The 16,019-nt window shown below is 39.7% G+C and overlaps 1 protein-coding gene across 3 annotated transcripts in view; it reads right to left on the bottom strand.

Annotated features, from left to right (window-relative positions):
• Positions 1-16,019, bottom strand: part of KCNIP1 (potassium voltage-gated channel interacting protein 1) — a 575,203-nt gene that overhangs the window by 362,411 nt on the left and 196,773 nt on the right. The gene's annotated exons all lie outside the window — the stretch shown is intronic.

Below are 16,019 nucleotides of genomic sequence, written 5' to 3'. Positions count from 1 at the left end.
GCTAAAAAAAGTTTCAAATTTCTTCAAATGTTTACTAACATGCATTCAGATACTGGCTCCAAATATTCACCTGCTTATACACTCTGTACACCAGTCCTATTTTCTGCAACATCAGATACAATTTTTCTTTCCATTCCCAGCTACCAAATATTTGTTTCTCCAGTTCCACACAAATGCTTATACAAAAGAGGGGGATACACACACACAAAAAAAAACACTTTCTTAAAAAGAAAACAAAAAAGCTGCAAAAATTCCTGAGAGATACCAACATAATTTTGATACATTATGATACATACATATTTTAAGATGTGACAAACTTCTGAATGAATGTATTTAGAAGATAAAAATCTATCTCATTATTTAAAGACACACACACACACACACACACACAAACACCTTGCCAGATCCTTCAGAGACAAACCTATATTGGTGACAACTTCCTGTTTGGCTATTGACTATACATTATTTGAAACAGTAAACAAGGCTCACCTATAGGCTATGAACTTGTTTCTCCCATAAAAGACGATGAATGTATCCTCAAGTTGGGTAATTCAGTGACTGCAGGCAATAACCAATGGGAAGCTCCTGAGGCATGAATGGCAAGAGATTTTCTCTAAGAATGCATCTCTTCCCAAAGCTACACAGTAGCCTAAGAGAATGGGAAAAGTCATAATGAAACACAAAATCATCTTCTCCGGAGGATAAAGAAATAGACACATCTCTACTTCATAAAGATGAGTATCCAGAAACAGGGGCTCTAAGACACAAATATGCAGTTAATCACCAAGCTACAAAGCACAGAGAGGATAAAAGAAACCCCTAAGTGCTGAACTCATCTCCAGATGGATGCTGCCCATTTAATGCAGTTCTCAGTGTACAATTCATCAAGACTGTGGCTGCATCTGACCTCAATTACTATGTTCCCTTCACAAGTTATTTTTGAAACAGACTATTCTACACTTCAGATGAAGCCATGCACAAAAGGCTAATAATAATGGCTAGGATTTATATAATCCAGAAAGTATCTAAAGTGACTTTTCAAAGTCGGGAAAATCTTTTCCCAACTCTGAATGTACAAATGAAGATACTCTGAAGATTTGAATCCACTAATTTATTTGGCATAAATACCAGTTTCAAGATTTACCTGTTTCCAAGATTTACCTGGAAATACCTGGAAATACAAATTACTTGTGTGCATCAAATATGCAGAGTCCTCTGACATATTCTCAGCCATTTTCACATTGTGAACAACGTCCATCCCAGCATATGCAGTTTTTACATACTATCCAAGATTTGGAAGTGATCTTCATATAACAACATAGTCATTGCTGTCTTTGCATTGCATGAGAAAGGGCAACACCACTGAAAGCCCTAAACAACCATCTTGTTCTGACAAAGTTTGTAGTCCCTCTATTTAGTCTCTCATCCTAAGCTTCTCCTGAAGGGGCCAACCAACTGGCCTGGAAGTAAATACTTCTCCTTTCTGTGGCAGTCTGCTCAATGTGCTCTCTTGCACTGTTGATTAAGTGCAGTGGAGGTACTTGGTTGTGCAGGTGGACTGGACTGGGGGGAGGCATTCATGAGGGTCCGGGCTTAGATTGTGCAAGCTCTTGAACATTAACCTCAGGTTCAATGTCAGGATCTTGGTCCAATTCCTCAACTAGTGGTACATAGAATCCTCCTCCTACTTTGAGCTTAAGGCTGAGACCATGACAATTATCAATCCAATTATCAATTGTGTATCTGAAGAAGTGTGCATGCACACGAAAACTCATACCAATAACAAACTTTGTTGGTCTCTAAGGTGCTACTGGAAGGAATTCTTTTATTTTTTGTTTCAATTATCAATCCAGTTCATGAAACAGGAAGTGGATAGTCACCATACTTACAAGCTTCCAGATAGCTTCAGTATGGCAGAAGACTTGAATTACCCAGGAAAAAAATGGGAAACTCAGCCCTGGAGCTGGCAGTGAAACGTCCTTTCACTGACAAATCAGTCTGATCCTGACTCTGAATATAAAGCCCTATTCTGATCAACTAAATGTTCAAACTCATTGGGATGTCAATTTCTGGAGAAACCCACAATTAAATCCTTTATATTGACTCGGTTAGAATGTGATTACATACATCATTCTCAGCAGCATGACATATATAACATTATTTCAGTTTGAATGTGCACTTCAGCATCAAAAAGAGGAACCAAGAAGATTGTAGAAAGTGTCTTACCAGTATCCAGTGCTTTTTATCTAGAATAGGTGCCAGTACTCACCATGAAGTTGTTACAGTAAGTGTCACACTTTTTAACAACAACAAAAAGAGTAGGCAGTCCTGCATACCCTTAAGTACCTCCTGAAAAAAAGACTGCCAGTACCTAAGAACCCTCCCTCTGACTGGATCAGTTCACAGGTCCATCTAGCTGAGCATCGCACAGTATCAAGTCAGATGCCTCTGGGAAACCCACACACAGGGCATGAAGGCAGTAGCCCTTTCCTACTATTATATATTGTTATATAACTATGATATAGTTATATCCAGTCTTTCTATAAAACCTCATAAAAATCTATAAGAAGAGTAAAAATACACAAAGTATAGTAAAGCAACAAGAAAAACAAACTTCAATGAAAATAGCCTAAAAATTAAAGTCTAAATCTCATTAAAATATATCCCAAGTATGAGTGCAACACAGATTTTTATAGAGACATTATAACATTTGGAGTTGTATTTCTTAATTTCTTTTTAATAACCCCCTAGCATAGAATTCACCTTTTCCATAGCTGCTGTTAGGGATATGTGAATCTGTCAATTTCTGCTCTGTGTCACTTTCTCATGTTTTTATCCATAATTTCTTTTTGACAGTAATTTCTTTTTGACAGTAAACTGTGATTTTTTTAAAAAAGAAAGAAAGCTAAAGATATATATTTCACTATCTACTTAAATCTGTATTTTCTCTTAAAACATGTACTTAAATGAGTGTTTTGATCCTGCTGAAAACTGTATTGCATGTTTAGAGATGGAGTTACCCAGTGGATTGTAAAATTCTGGACTGCACATGAGATCATGTCATTTCATATTGGAATTTGAAAAGACTGGAATCCTCAAGTATCCCAAACTGTTGTATGATGGTTCTACATCTTCAGTGACATATTCACTACAACCCCAGGATTTCTTTCTTGGTTAGAGAAAATTATGTCAACTCAAGTAGTTCCTCTAGTCACCATGGGCCCTAGCAACTGGCCATCCAGAATCGATGTGACTAATCCAGGGATAGCCAGCATGGTGTCACCCAAATGTTATAAACTGCAAATCTCATTATCCCTAGCAATTGTCAATGATGATACAACCTCTGGATGACACCATGTTGGCTACTTGTGGACTAATCAAATCAACCATCCTCTTCACTAGTTACACATTAGCAAAATGTCCTACCCTTGCAGGAAAATACAGAGATATAGAAATGAACCCATCTCCATTCAACTCCCCATCTCTCTAAAAACATGGCAGGCAAGAGTTGTCACATGCATGCTTCTTTCTGTTGGCTGGGAACACCTTGGTTGCAATCCTTGAGCTACAATACAAGGGGAGAATTGTGTTGTTAGGAGGAAATGAGTTGAATTTCAACTTTGGAAAAGAGGAATTCTGCTGCTTTCTCCTTCTCTGAAGCAACCTCAGTGGGAGGAGAAATTTACTCAGACACATGATTTCCTTTGGCAGGGCTGCTACTGAGTTCAAAACATTTTCCAACAACCATTTGTGGGACAATAAGCTACCCCTTCCCCTCTGAAGCAATTATAGGAGGGAAGGCAAAAAAAATGAGTCCTAGTGACAGTCCAGTCCTTGATTTACATCCCCTGCAATGGCTGTCTGCAGAGTGAAGGAAGGCTGAACCTTCTCTTCCCCTCCAGAGCATTCACAAGGGCAAAAGATTATCCCTCACAAATGCCATGGTGTAGATACACTTGTCCTGATAGAATACTCCCTCATGCTGAATTTGAAAGAGGAATGCACACTGATATATAAAATTAAGGCCAGACAGCAACCGAACTCATTCTGCAGCAACTGGAGTAAGCAGCAGGCATGGTGTTCTTGTTGCTAAGCATTATGCTCTTTTCTGGCATCCAGTATTCCTTGATTTACTTAGTTTCTTTTGCAACAAGGGCTTTATTTCAAGTACACTTCCTGCTCTCATAAATAAATTGCTAGCTGCCCAAATGTAATGAAGAGCTGGAAGAAAGCATTTTGTGCCATTAAAAAAGAAAAAAAGAAAAGAAGGCTGGTATTTTCATCCATCCAAAAGGACAGCCTGGATCATTGGAACATCTGCCTGCACTATTTCCGTTCAGACACAGTCTATCCTTTATCCAATAAAGTGCACTGTCAGCGGCCAGTACCATCACATCTTAATTTTGTGGTTTGCTCTCAGATTCTTCCTCACGCTGTTAGCTGACACCCTATTACCTTTATGCTTACCAGCATGGCAATTTACAAGAGTCTTCGGCAAGATCTTTCAGGCCTCCTCCACACCCTGGCCCCACTTTAAACTAGTTATCCAAAGGACACCAACGCAGAGAAACTAAGAAGAGACTTTTTTTGCAGGAGTCCCCATGGCAATGCTATCGATTGAAGAAGTGCAATTTTTCTCCCCTCTATGAAATATAACAATGTCTTGACAGCACAGCTCAGAGAAATCACCCATTATAGGCAGCTGCACAAGAAAAAGCTGAGTAGGTCAGGTAATGAGGGATAATGATAGGTAGTAAGTTCAGCGTCCAGGCAAGCGAGTAGCCCAAGTAATGTTCTTAAAGATTTATTTTTTTAAAAAAAAAAGACAATAGTTACACACCAAGAAAATTGACTAGGCAGCAGAATACACAAAAGAGGGGAAAACTTTATTGTATTATTATTTTCACTCTGCATCCTAAAAAGTACTGTACGTTACAGAACCTTACAATGTACCAAGTACTCAAACAAGACTTACTAAATCATGTACAAATACAATGCATGACCATCCTGATAAATTGACATTTCCCCTGAACAGTTAAATGGGAGTGTTTTTATGTTCAGTTAGTTATTAGGGGCACTGAAAATGAAATTTCCCTCCCTCTCACACAGGATCATGCTCAACCCTCTTCCCTTTTGTGATGTTTCCCTCCCTACCCTCACACTTTTATTTTTTTAAGGTGTGCAGGGGTGATTTGAGCAAAAATTGGGGGATTCATGATGATAAGAAATGGATATTGAAACTGTGGGTCTTTATATTGGGTGATATCCCAACATCAGCTGACATAAATCCAGCCCCCAAACAGCTAGAAGTTCAGTGCTTAATTTGTATGATTTTAATTTGTTTGATTTGCATCATACTGCAGAATATGCTACGTCTTTTTAAATGAGTCAGGTGTGTGACTACTCAAACAAAGCTTGTCTTAGAGATAGAAAAGAGTCATGCTTTCACCTTTTCTCCTTAGAAATAATTTTTATGCAAGTATAATTTATAAATGAATTAAAAAAGAGATGTAAGCATGTAAAAGCTCCAGGAATGCTGAAACATGGAACAATCATGAGCTAAGCTTGGTAAATAAACCATGTTCGGGGGGTGGGGGTGGCTGTTACCAATGAGCAGCACAGTCGCTAGTTTACCTAAATTGTGTTTTTGCTTCAACATGCGAGTTATTTATTAGCAAATCCTTCTTTCTTCATGCTCTAGCCTGTTATTTAAAATGTAGATTTTATTTAAGAGCTGGGGAATCCTGTAAGTTCAGAATGACAGTGCATGTATAGAAGTTCATAGAAGTTCACTGGTGAGGATAAATTACATGACAATTTCAAGAAATCTTTCAGGCACTTGGGAATTGACTGTTGCTGGCTAACCAATGTAACAAAAAATGTGTCTGTGCTCTGAAATGAGAAAATTAATACCTTTTTCTAGCTTATGTTTTCAGTGAACTTTTCCATTTAGTCTCCTTAAAAAGGCAGCACTATATAAGTCGTCCAGTTTTACACAACGTGACGCTGAACATGCAGCAGCTTCCTACCATACAGACATTATCCATTTTGTTCATGGCATGGAGCACACACAGGGGGAGTTCTGTTGTGTAAGCAGATGTTCTGCTCACACAGCTGAATACCACCCTCGTTCGCTAGTCTGCAGTCATAAGCATCCTGATATGGCAGGAAGTCTCTGTGAAATTAGTGGGAGTTTCTTCACTTCTCCAGAGCAAACATGGAAAGAAACAGCCTCACTGCAGTAAAATAGTGATAGCAACCTCAAGGGTCTTAATCAAAATAACAGTTACATTGTCTGTATTCAGGGCTGTTACAGAACACATACTACTTACTGCCATCTACTGCAAGGACTGCCTTTCAGGTTCTCCTAATGTTTGAGCTCCACTCCTAGGCTCACTTCGTAACGTCGTGGAGGGAGTTAAAAGTCATTTTCACAGATACACTTCCTCACAACCTTCTGTGGATAACTTCCAATTTGAAAAAGAAAAAACCCCTTTTCCTGGATACTGCAAGGCAAGAGGATATCAGCAAACCCAAGCTACAAGGCAAAAGGATATCAGCTTTGCTAAAAGATATCAGCAAACCTCTATTCCCTTTCAAGTTTGACATCATTCAGTGGAGCTAAGTAAGGCCCTAGCTGAGACAAATCTTTATGTGAAGGATTCAGCCTTTCTAACATCAGGCAATCACATTTGGGGATTAAAATGCCCCCAGGGTTTCTCTATTTCCATCTAAGTCAGCAGCTGAGCAGAGATCTGCGCATTTTAGTCCCCTATATATAACCTATTACTACACATTCATTACATCAAGGATGTGCCAGGTGATGTACCAAACAAGAATATTCCATGGTGCCTCCCACAGGGTTTATAATCTACACACATTTAAAGGTCACGAAGGCAATTTGAGTCTACAGAAGCCAATTCAGAAAACCAATAGCCTCTACTGCAGGCATAGGCTGAAGCAAGAACCATATAAAAACATCACGTTTGATAGGGTTGCCATATGTCCAGGAATGGGCTATTTCTATTTTTTAAAAAAATACATATATAAGAAAAGCCCCCAAACGAATGGTTTTTCTGCAAGATGTTCCCCCAAAAAACCTCAACAACTTTTCAATTTTGGGAATATGGCAACCCTAGATCAAATTCACTGCAGATGCAGCACCACATTATATTATACTATAGTGTATAACAGAATCGCATTTTCTTCCTCAACCACACACATATGAGCATATTTGCAGGTAGTGCACATGGTCATTAAAAGGAATGGGGGAGGGTGTCTGTAAAAACATCCTCCTCTAGTGCCGCAGCTTAATCAAGGACTCATATTCCTTTACCAACTGGAAGAGGGGGACAGATCCCCCAGTCCCTTTAGTGATCTTATGCACTATCTGCATGAATGTGTATGCATGTGGTGATCTGGATCAAACTCATTATATCAATTGAATTTAGCAATTAGGTCAATGGTAGAGGAAAGATCTAGTGTAGGAGTAGCCCATATGGTACCCTCCAGACTCTATTGGACTGCCACTCCCATCAGTCCCTGCCAGCATGGCCAACTGTCAGAGATGATGGGAGTTTCAGTCCAACAACTTCTGAAGGGGGCTACACTGGTTTCCCTTGTCTTCTTACTTTCCTTCCTTCCTTTTTTTGATTTGATTTTTTTAATTCATTTTCAATTACAGTCCAATAGCCTCATTATAACAATATTAATTTATAATACAATTATGAATGCCAATCATTCAAATGCTGAATTATATAATTTAGTTAAAGTGGGGGCTGCCTCCATTAAGGCAGAGCAGAACCGGAAGCCTACTTTCTTACATGCCTAATGTACCAAGAAGTCCTCATAAAGTTTCTTTACTACAGTAGCTCCACAGTCATTTGACTACCAGATAGTCAAAATCACCTAAAATGCTTTAATTGCCCACAGATTTATAGTTAAGATTTTTAGTGCCAACACAGTGACAGGATTTTATATCATTATTTCCAGACTCAGCATTTCATAGGAGCTGGAGAATTGTGAATCATGAAGAAAAGCTGTTACATTTGTATTTTGCCTATTCACACTTTACCTCATCACAGATGTCTATTGCAAGCTGTGAAATGCCCTCTTCTCAAATAGCAGTCCACATAACACTTAAGATCTCCTGCTAGATGTGCAGGTGACCAGATCTAGAATTTTAGAAAAGTCAAAATTTTAGGGTCATGGGGAGTTCTAAGTGAGCAACTTGCTGTCATAGACAGAGTCATTCAAATATGTCAGTCTCTCAAATGTCTACCGTTTGCAGTCAATTGTGTCATTCAAATATAAAGAGAAGATTTTCATTTCATTTCAGCATATGCATTCATCAACATAATTAGCTCTCTTCAGTTGTTCTGACCCTCATGCAATAGGGGAGGGCAGGAACAAATATTCTAACTCTGATGTTCCTATTAGCCTTTATGAGTTGAAGGGATAGCTTCTGTAGCAGAGAGCCTTTTATACTTATATAAGCTCCACACATGAACCCAGAACTTCCAAGGTTCTAAATCACACAACAAACCTACACAAGTAGAACAGACTGTCCTACAGAATTCCAGCCTCCAGCACATGGAAGACTGCAGGAGCAGTAATAGTGACATAAGCAAAGGAAAGGGGCCAGTCAACTGATAACAACTGCAAGTGGGAGAATGTTATTGTCTGAATATGCAGGTAAGCTTCTGGAATTGTGGTTATGCATAAGATAGGTCCTGTATTGTTGGATAATGAACATGTTTAAAAGAAACATATCCTCAGATATGCAGATGACACAACCTTGATGGCAGAAAGTGAGGAGGAATTAAAGAACCTTTTAATGAGGGTGAAAGAGGAGAGCGCAAAATATGGTCTGAAGCTCAACATCAAAAAAACGAAGATCATGGCCATTGGTCCCATCACCTCCTGGCAAATAGAAGGCGAAGAAATGGAGGCAGTGAGAGATTTTACTTTCTGGGGCTCCATGATCACTGCAGATGGTGACAGCAGTCACGAAATTGAAAGACACTTGTTTCTTGGGAGAAAAGCAATGACAAACCTAGATAGCATCTTAAAAAGCAGAGACATCACCTTGCCAACAAAGGTCTGTATAGTTAAAGCTATGGTTTTCCCAGTAGTGATGTATGGAAGTGAGAGCTGGACCATAAAGAAGGCTAATCGCCGAAGAATTGATGCTTTTGAATTATGGTGCTGGAGGAGACTCTTGAGAGTCCCAAGGACTGCAAGAAGATCAAACGTATCCATTCTTAAGGAAATAAGCCCTGAGTGCTCACTGGAAGGACAGATCATGAAGCTGAGGCTCCAATACTCTGGTCACCTCATGAGAAGAGAAGACTTCCTGGAAAAGACCCTGATGTTGGGAAAGATGGAGGGCACAAGGAGAAGGGGACGACAGAGGATGAGATGGTTGGACAGTGTTCTCAAAGCTACCAGCATGAGTTTTGCCAAACCGCGGGAGGCAGTAGAGGACAGGAGTGCCTGGCGTGCTCTGGTCCATGGGGTCACGAAGAGTCGGACACAACTGAATGACTAAACAACAACAATAAATCCTTTAGAAATTGAGGAAATTTGGCATTCCAAATGAATCAAAACAAATACGTCAGTGCATATTGCATGATAACTAACATTCAGATTACCTTAAGCAATTCCTTCACAAACCTTGTTAGTAAGTTTTATTGATAGCTTAGGCAGAATTAGCTTACATATTTTTTAAAATCTACATAATAGCTACGTACTCATCAAGAAACTGACTTCCAGCACATGTGTTAAATGTTTAAAAACTCCAGATGTTAAATTAATGGTGCAAACAGAATTTAATTAGCAATATTCCTTTTATTTATGTAGTCTAATTTGTTTTTTTGCCTTTCCTATTTTCCCCTCCATTTTCTGAAATATATAGCTCACTGACTCAGTCTAGAAGGTATCCAGCGAGGAAGCTATTCCCATAATGATGTACAAAGAATGAATCATCATTCTTTAGTCACTTCTTCCCTTTATTTGAAACCTCATTTGAATTCATGGTTATTTTTTTATTTATTTAAATAATTATATTTGCGAGTTCATCACAAAGTCATGCAGTTAAATAACTGACAGTATAATGGCCCTTCTATCCCAATAGACAAAGCATACTAAAATTAAGAAAGGAAATTTTCTCCACAGTGTACTTTGCCCTAAGGCTTCCCAATGTTGTCTCCACAGGAAAAGTATGCATGGACCAAACTATGGATTTTTTTACTCTAGTTTAACTCTAGCTTGTTATTACATCTTAGCCAAACCAGGCTTACAAACTATCTCTGGGGCCAATAAACCAACAACTGAAACCATGGGTATTATGTTCCTGATGTTATCCCACCAGAACATAAAACAGCCATTCCAAAAATGGGCTGCATTCAAGCAGTGCATCCAAGTCTCAGTGACATGGGAGAGACTGGCAGGGAGATGGGAGGTGATGAGCAGAAGGTAGAAGTCTGTGCTGTGGGAATTGACAAAGGAGCAAGGCAAACTTTGCTTTCTGAGGACTGGGCAGGGGGAACATTACAGAACTAGGAGTCGGATTGAATCATCCAGTGTGGTGTAGTGGTTAAGAGCGGTGGACTTGTAATCTGGTGAACCGGGTTCTTTTCCGCACTCCTCCACATGCAGCTGCTGGGTGACCTTGGGCTGGTCACACTTCTCTGAAGTCTCTCATCCCCACTCACCTCACAGAGTGTTTGTTGTGAGGGAGGAAGGGAAAGGAGAATGTTAGCCACTTTGAGATTCCGTAGGGTAGTAATAAAGCGGGATATCAAATGCAAACTCTTCTTCTTCTTCTTCTTCTTGAGCTGGTAAATGGACATACTGAAAGGGATTGAAAAGATGCTGAGTAGGAAAAGGAATTTTTCACACATGGCTGCAAGTTGTGGATCTCAGCTTCTACAAACTGTAGTTTGTTATTATGTCTTGGCTTAATTCTAAATTGTTGCATCACTCTATCCCTGCTCCCCCACCTGGCTACAAAAATGTATGGAAATCCTATCCCCCCCCCCCCCGCAAAAGAAAACGACTCACAATGCTAGGGCTCTCCTGGTCATCTCTTGCCCCACTTACTCTGCCTGGCAACAGGCTCCTTTCATAGTCCACTGAGAAGTTATCCCTTTCCAGATCAGCTGGCTGGGGAAAATATTTTCAAAGGAACCTTGGTGCTTCTACCCATATCTAATAAGGGATGTATGTTCAACGTAAACATTTGTACAATTTAACCTAATTGTCTCCCTCTGAAAAACCACTCACTTTCTACTAAAATATTTCTGCAATAATCCACTCTCCCATTTTTTCCTTTATTAATTACAGTTTATTAAAGTTAATCATAATTTCATACAAGAGAAACTTGCACAAAAATATAAAATTATGTATTAGCTCTTCAAACAATCTATACAAAAAAGAAAAAGGGGGTAAACCCTCTATTTACAAGAATAGTGATATAATGTGAGATACACACACACACACACACACACACACACACACACACACGTCTTATTAACATTCATGTCTTAAATATCTTCTGCTATAGTACCATATAATCAATCCCCCCACCAGTTATTCCTAACTCTTTTTACTGAATTGTACCACTGGTCCTCATTTATGTAGAGCTCATTTATATACTCCTTGCTTTCTTAACATTATAGTTAGCTTGATAACCTTCAGCTGTTACCACAATTTCCTAATTAATTCTATTTTACTCGGCATGCTATCCACCTTTCAACATTTGACATTTTTGCTAGGGCAAGTTTATAGAAAAAATGTTCTTGAGTTGCTGTCCAGTCAGATGTGCTGGAATGTGTATTCCATTGAACTTTGCTTTATTGAAGTGATGTTGGCAGCCATTAACAACCATTGTTATGTACTAGTACTAGTACTAGCACTAGGTGTGGCAGGCAACACCACTGAGTTTCAGAAACCTTTTAAAAACATTGTTTCTGTTAGAAGATGTCTTTTGGGGAAACTCTTTAAGCTCTGGCACAGACGTGACTTGCCTCAACTGAACTGGCCTTAGAGGCTTCAGAAATAGTACAGGTTTCCATCATCTCAGGAGGGGGTGTGGCAGTCAAAAGAAAAGCCAAAACACCTTCCTGATTCCACTGAGCTGCTTGCTCAGAATCAGTTTACACTACAATGACTTGGAAATTAACACTTGGTCTTCCATCTTCAGGCTCACCTAACTGAAACTCAGCCCCTCTAGGCAGTGTTTTATTCCCCCTTACCTCACCTTCATCCTTCGGGGCCTTCCTATGCACACTCACTTCTCCTCTCACTCTGGCTTTCAGTCTGTGCTAATAGCACTCACCACCAATATTACAATATGTCCTTCGGACACCATGAGCAGCACCCTCCATCATCTCCTTTGGGGCCTCCTAGACCTGCCCCTCAGCTGTGCCTCTGCAATTAGGACTCAGATGGAGCAAGCAGCATCCCTCCCCCAAGTTTCTCTCCCTCAGGATGAAGACTCCAGCTGCAGCAATCAGCAGCACACTTCCATCTGTCCCCTGCCCCCTCTTCACAGGAAGAAAGCAAGATCCATTATCTAAGAAGCTATATCACCCACTGCCGAGAGAATCAAAAACACTATAGCGCTATTTTCGCAAATTGCCATACCAGGCAGAGATCATACATACATAGCTAAATGTGAACTGCAACAGTGTAACAAGAACACAATCAAAAGACAAGTGTTTCTTTGCCTCGTTCCTTAGTCCTTGCTGACACCCAGACCCACTCATACAAGTTTTTATATACAGTAGTACCTTGGTTTACGAACTTAATCTGTTCCAGAAGTCCGTTCTTAAACCAAAGCGTTCTTAAACCAAGGCGTGCTTTCTCATAGCAGCGGGGGACTCAGTTTACAAATGGAACACACTCAACGGGAAGCAGAACATATTCTGCTTCCAAGGCAAAGTTCACAAACTAAAACACCTACTTCCGGGTTTGCAGCATTCTTAACCCCAGTTATTCATAAACTAAGCTGTTCTTAAACCAAGGTACCACTGTACCTTGATATATGGGTTGATTTAGCTGCACCCTCCTCTTTGCCTTTTGCACCTACCCTCTTTCTACCCTAAGTTATAAAGCTATTACTAGCACGTTTTTGTTTTGTTTTCCCAGTCGCTCATGCTCAACTGTGAAGCTGTAGTATTGGAGAAAAAGTTTATCTTTACTCAAAGAGTGGCCAGAATGTGAAAGGAATTATGTTGAAGAGCTTTGAGAGGAAAGGGTTAACCCTTCATATGGAGTGTTTAGGAACAGGGGTAAGAAGGAAAGATTTAGGGAGGGGTAGGCTACCCAGTAGTCATCTCAATATTGTGGTACTCAAGGTCTCTTCAGCCCCAGCTAGCATGGCCAGTGGTCAAGGATGACAGATGATGTTGTAGACCAGCAATGTATGGAGGACCACAGGTTCCCCACCCCTTCCTTCAGACTTGTTGTTGTTGCTGCACACTGAGAGTGGTTGAAGATTTGAGGAGGAATGTTCATGTTCCCCATCCCATTTTTGCACTTGGACAATAGTGAGAGAATTGGTGGTGTGGTGGTGTTTTGCCAGTGCTTGGGCACTGCAAAGGACTTTGGTATTGCAGTAAGTTATTCACCCAGGAGTTTGAGAGAACAAACAATCACCACTAGATAAAAATAACTGTGGTTTGTTTGAACATCTGTGGGCCAGTTCCTGGCATGTTTAACAAACTATGGTGAAAACAATTCTTGGTATGGCTAAGTGCATTGATTTGCCTTTGCAATGCAATTTTAATATTTTTAGTAGCGAGGGGGCCAACAATAGAGGTAGAATGATAATGTAGAAAATGTAAAAATCTAGATAAGAAAGATGATCTTGTGAAAGTAAGTTTGCTTTCGGGGGTGGAGTGGAGAAACAGATGGTAGTGGAAACAGTAATTAATATAAACAGAAAAAATGGCATTCTGCAGCCATTCAGCTTTTGTAGATGAACTCCATTATACTCATATTCTTATTACTTAATTTAAAAATGGAGTAGGCAAAGATTCCATCCTGGATAAAAATTGATCTTGCATTTTTATAAATGGCATAAACTGAGATGCTTCAGTGGTTTTGTTCCTTTGGCAAGCCTTCCTGACAGTTAGAAAAGACCCAAAGTCTCTTGCCAGCCATCTAACAAGTGTGGAGAGCTTGAAAAGACAAGATCTTGCCTCACTTGCACCAAGGCCTGGATAAAAGCAGAAGAATCCTGCTGTCTCTTTCTAATCTCCTATTGTGCTAGGAGTAGACAGTCATAGGTCTCTACAGTTTCTCTTCAGGAGGCAAGAGGCATTCTCACCTGGCAAGCTAATGGCTGCCTGGAGATACCTTTCTTTGCATCAGATTTTTTTGGGGGGGGATTCCTGAAGTTGGGGGTACTTCCATTTCCGGTGTCTTCTATCAAATTTATTTACTTCTTAAAAATCATTCCACTCCATATAGTAACTTCAAGTGCTCAAGGAACGTCACACACATTATTGCAGTAATCTTTACACAAACATTATAGCACAATTCTATCACATAGTCACCGCTCCACATCAAACCCTATCGCTCAAAACTGAAGTGTCTCTATGACAACACCTCCCATCAGCAAAGCTTTAAACTTTTCTGGTAGCTAGAAAGGGCAGCCTTTGCTCTCAGATGAAGGCTAAAGGTATTTGGAGATACCATGTGAATGCTTTAAATAGATGCCTGGATCATCCACTGGCTTATGGACTTCAGCCTTTCAGAATCTTCTGCAGCCATGCTCAAAACCAACATAGCTTATAGTATAGTGACATGATCAGTAACTCCTGGCCTAAGCAACAAGCAGCTCTGGGAAAACCGAATTGGCACAGATGACACAGGAAAAAGAAATAATAGAAAGGGTAAGGCTAGATAAGAATAAACTGTACAGTTGGAAGGAACACCAAGGATCATCTAGTCCAACCCCCTGCAATGCAGAAATCACAACTATGGGGATCTCTTCAAAAAATGAATCTGGAAATACCCCAGAATAAATATATTTGAGCTATTTTTGAGTGAATGGAAATGTATTGAGTGAGTGGAATCCCTACTTTATGGATTTTGATGTTTTATGTGTTTTTGTTTTATGTTGTGTATTATTTAACTTTGCTGTCAGATTTCCTTTGCAAACCACAGTGATATTTTATGGTGAGGAAAATAACATAAAAATAGTAAAGCTCCCTTGGCTGCTCCTGGTAATCCTTGCCAGTGGCCTCTCTATGCATGTCAGGAGTAGATTCTGCAACATGTTCTCCAATTCACTTGAGTATGGAAAGTGCTGAATGGACCCATTCCAGTTACTGTTCATCTTAATATCTGTCAGAGGCAACAGTACTATTCCCTATCTCTGTGGATATTGTGCCCTCAGTGTCAGTATACTCACAGAAAGACAACATGATTTCATGGCAGGTAGCCAATTGTCAATGTCTCCACTTAGGATGAATGGGTGATATTCAACTAAGACATGCTTAGAATTGATTCAATGAAATCAAGCTACTTAAATTATTTGAATAGAACTAATCTGAGTTAGACTAACTTTGGCTTTCACCTAATATAGAGATAGGGAGCCTATGGCCCTCCAGATGGGACTCCAGTCCTCATCAGCCCAAGTCACCAGGGCCAATGGCCAGCAATGACGGCAGCAACATCTGGAGGACCACAGTTCTCAGCTCTTGCCCTAATATTAATGTTTACTGCCAGTTCTCACAATAAGGAAAACATAGTTATCTGACGCTACATTCTTCATTCAGTACTTATTTGGCAAGCATAGTTTTCTGAATACAGTATATCAGTGTATACATCAGTGTTCTCCTGTTATTACTTCAATAAATCATTTATTGTGTGGCACATGACATTTAACTAAAGGGTCAAGGTAAGATTATGAAAAAAAAACTAATCACAGAAGAATCCCTGTGACCCAGAACTGTGTGATATTTGGTTGGGCTCATTAAAAAGTTGTGCAAAAAAGCACTTCAACA

This window comes from Podarcis cretensis, assembly GCF_951804945.1.
Source record: "Podarcis cretensis genome assembly, chromosome: 2".
NCBI lineage: Eukaryota > Metazoa > Chordata > Lepidosauria > Squamata > Lacertidae > Podarcis > Podarcis cretensis.
The sequence above is the reverse complement of the archived record's forward strand: the minus strand, read 5'-3'. Positions and strand labels throughout refer to the sequence as shown.